We start from the raw sequence: 3,927 nt of genomic DNA, 5'->3' as shown, positions 1-3,927 counted from the left end.
ATGATTTGAACATGTGCAGATGCTTAGTAGTCAGCATGTAGCATGTCAACCTTTTTAATCAACCTGATTAAAAAGAGAAACTTTAAAAAGAAGGAGAAAAAAGAGCAATAAAAAATGTTTAGAAAAAGTTTTGTTATTTTCTATTTTTACCAATGCAAAATAATATTTGCATTGGTAAAAATGCATTGTGGGAACCTGCTACTATGCAAAATGTTTTTTTAGCAAATTTTATCTATTTTCCACCAGATAATACTATGTTGTAAGAATACTGTAAACTACAATAATACTATCACAGAAATCATTGTTAAAATAAAAATTGAATTTTAAAGTATTGAAATTTCTAAATCTTCAAAACTATACCTGATCGTCTGATAAAAAATCTGGATAGACTTTCTTTATTTCAGTTAATTCAAAACCTAAAATAAAATTAATTGTTTTATGTAAAAAATTTAAACAATGTTACTCAGTTTTAATATTGCTTGTTCATATAAATGTCTTACAAATATATATTATATATCATATTAAATTTTACAGTCTAATATACTATATTTGTATTATGCAACTATATGTCTAATATTGTTATTGACTAATATACTAAACTTTTAACCTATAATATTTTGAATATTACACATTCCAGCAAAAAACGCATTTTTCTAAATTTATTTTATTTTTAACATATTTGATCAAAGATATCTATAACTGTTATCAATAGCTAATCTTATTAGAACATGTTTATGTTTAACAATCTTATTTATTTATTGGAAAAATCTTATTTTGCTGTTATTTGCATATAATAATTGACAAAAAATTAATGCTGTCATTTATAAATAGGTTGATTAAATTAAAATTTAAAAACTTTGGTTTGGAATGTCTTCAACTTTATTGAATCGTCCAAATCTCCTCTTTTTTGGGGGGTTCTAGAAGAAAATAGAATAGGACAAAAAATATAAAAATAATAAAAAAGAAAAATCAGCATGAATAAAAAACTGTTACCTTCAAACTAAATCTTATAAAGTAAGTCAAAACCATTGATATTGGTATATACATAAAGACCAGTAAGGCTGGAGTTGTTAAATGAGTAATTGATGAAATATGGAGCAAAGCAAGAATGCCTTTATTCTAAAATATCAGTAGATGAAATTAATTGCAACAATATAAAAAATGGTGATGGAAATTATCATGATAATGGTGATGATGGTGATGATGATGATGTTGATGATTATGGTGATGGTGATGATGATGATGATGATGATGATGATCATATGGATATTCGGTATAGCAACGCAAAATTTGCATTACCGAACATTTTTGTTCGCTAATGCAGCCTGACGCGGCCTATGTTCGTTTTTGTAACAATTTTGTTCGTTATTGCAACTTTTTGTTCGTTATTGCAACTCCGGGAACGCACGTTAAAGCCTTATAAGTTTTTTGTTTTTTAAGAATTTATTTGATCGTACTCCGGCAATAAATTTGTTCAATCGCCATTAAATACTAAATAAAATATTATATACATACATAAAATATTTTATACATAATATATATATATATATATATATATATATATATATATATATATATTTATATATATATATATTTATATATATATATATATATATATTTAAAAAATTTTAAAATGTATTCTACAAGTAGAGTGCTCAATGTTCTTAAAAGAACAGAGCAATTATAAATTAGTAGAAAATCACTTAACAAAAATTTATCTCATTTAACACTGTGTTTCATCAATAAAGATTCATGATAAAATCATCATTTCTGATGAGTCTTTATTGATGAAACACAGTGGTTAATTTGATAATAACTTAACAAAAATTTATCAATGAGATAAATTTTTGTTAAGTAATTTTCTACTAATTTATAATTGCTCTGTTCTTTTAAGAACATTGAGCACTCTACTTATACTCTAAATATAAAGTTGTTGTTTTTCACTTTTTCTGTTTTCTGTTTAAAACAAAACAAAAATTCAAACTTGTCTAATAATTCTTTCAAGGTAGTTCAAGTGATATCGAAGACTTGGATACATTTGTTACAGCAGGTATACGATTTATTCATATTTGTATATAATTTTTGATACACGTATTTGTGAATATTATATGTTATAAATTATATATATATATATATGTAAAAAATTATATATATGTTAAATTTTGATACACATATTTTTATACAATTTTTGATGTGTAAATATATGAGAAATAAAAGGGTTGTTCAATAAATATAGTCTTAATAAGGCATTAAGCTTGAACTCATAAAATTGGCAGTCAAAATAAAGCCAAAAAGTAAAGATTTTACTAAATGATAACTTAATATTAGATTTTTTATTTTTGGATCAGAATTTTTATGTTTGATAGATTCACAGGTGTAAGGTTGCAATACAATCTAATAACTTGCATGAAATTCTTTTTAAATTTCAAGTCTAGATGTGAGAGAAAGATCCCTGATACAGTCTACCTTATTTTGTGGTAATATTTTTTTTATAACTGTTTGTAATAAAATAAGGATATAATTAAATGTTTATAGGATTGAATCTGTTTACAAAGAAATGTATGATTGAAATAGCACTTCTCAGTTGCTATAATCTATTTATTCTGGTCAAGTAAGTATCTTACTTAAATTTATAATTCACAGATACATTTTTATATAATATACTATTGATTCGGGATAGCTCAGTTGTATAGTGTGCTGCTATTATTGTGATCGGATAGCCTGTCGCAGCAGGATTGCAGATTCAAATCCCACCTTTGCCAGTTACTATTTAATTATGAAGGGAGTTTGTTTTGAACAAATTTGAAGGTCCCTAGAATTCATTAAATACTGTGTTCTTAAAAATATATTTTAGCATTTGTTTATTTATTGGGAGTTGTTTAAACATCAGTTTGGAAACAAAATGACGTGTAATATTTTAATGTAAATAAAATCTTTTGCAATATTTTATTTTTGAGTATTCAATTTTCAATACTTGAAGTCAAATAGTTTTGACTTCAAGTATTTAAAAATTGTCTTTTAGTCAAAGTAGATAACAACTTACTAAATGCTAAATCCATTAACATGTTTTTGCATTTCCGTTTATTTATTCAGAAAATCTTTGTAACAGAGATCTCCTTAGCCTAATGACAGAAAATCAATTGCATGATCTTTTTAAAGCTTTTGTTTTAGCTTTTAATAGTTTGAAGGTAATCATAATCTATAATATTAATCATATATTTATTTCTAATTATTTCATCTTAAAATCATCTATTCGGATAATATTCAACTTTCCAGTACTATTTTTGTTTTTTAAGTAATGATCTTTTTAGGATAGTGACTATGTATTTAAAGTTCTAGTGCCAGAATCTATTGTATTTATTTTTGCTAAAGCTAGTAATGTGTCAAGAATAAAGGTAATCTACAAGCTTTTGTTTTTCAATTTTTTATTCTAGTAAATAATTACTTAAATAATTAAATATTACTTATTTATATAATTAAATATTACTTATTTATATAATTAAATATAATTATATAAATAAAGGATTTTTTTAAATAACTTTTATTAATATCATAACTATTTTTAATAATATTTTTGCGTATTCTCGATTTAGGCTGAATTAGCTCTCTGTACTTACATTTCTGAAAGGCAATACAAACTTTTATATTCGTATTTTATTTTTCTTTCAACTAATTTACCATTATTAGTTATTACTACACAATTATTAATTTTTTTTAAGAGATAAAAAGTGTTTCTGTAGCTCACCAGAATCAACTTGTGGAACTGGTAAGACTGTAAGACTGGTATTCAATCAATATATATATTTTATTTAATGTTTATAGCAACAAGGTATAGAAATAAGTTATTTTTTATTATTATAAAACACCCAACCCTTGAAAATAAAAAAAACTGAAGTTGGCAAAAAATTGCAGACCTTGATATGTTTT

At 23.9% G+C, this 3,927-nt stretch overlaps 1 long non-coding RNA gene across 1 annotated transcript; it reads left to right on the top strand.

Moving 5' to 3' along the window:
- Positions 1-1,863: 1,863 nt before the first annotated feature.
- On the top strand, positions 1,864-3,203 carry LOC136086536 (uncharacterized). Its single transcript, XR_010641402.1, has 3 exons — positions 1,864-2,050; positions 2,536-2,611; positions 3,094-3,203. It is a non-coding gene; the product is annotated as an uncharacterized LOC136086536 (long non-coding RNA).
- Positions 3,204-3,927: the final 724 nt, after the last annotated feature.

The sequence above is a fragment of the Hydra vulgaris genome, chromosome 10, assembly GCF_038396675.1.
Source record: "Hydra vulgaris chromosome 10, alternate assembly HydraT2T_AEP".
NCBI lineage: Eukaryota > Metazoa > Cnidaria > Hydrozoa > Anthoathecata > Hydridae > Hydra > Hydra vulgaris.
The sequence above is the reverse complement of the archived record's forward strand: the minus strand, read 5'-3'. Positions and strand labels throughout refer to the sequence as shown.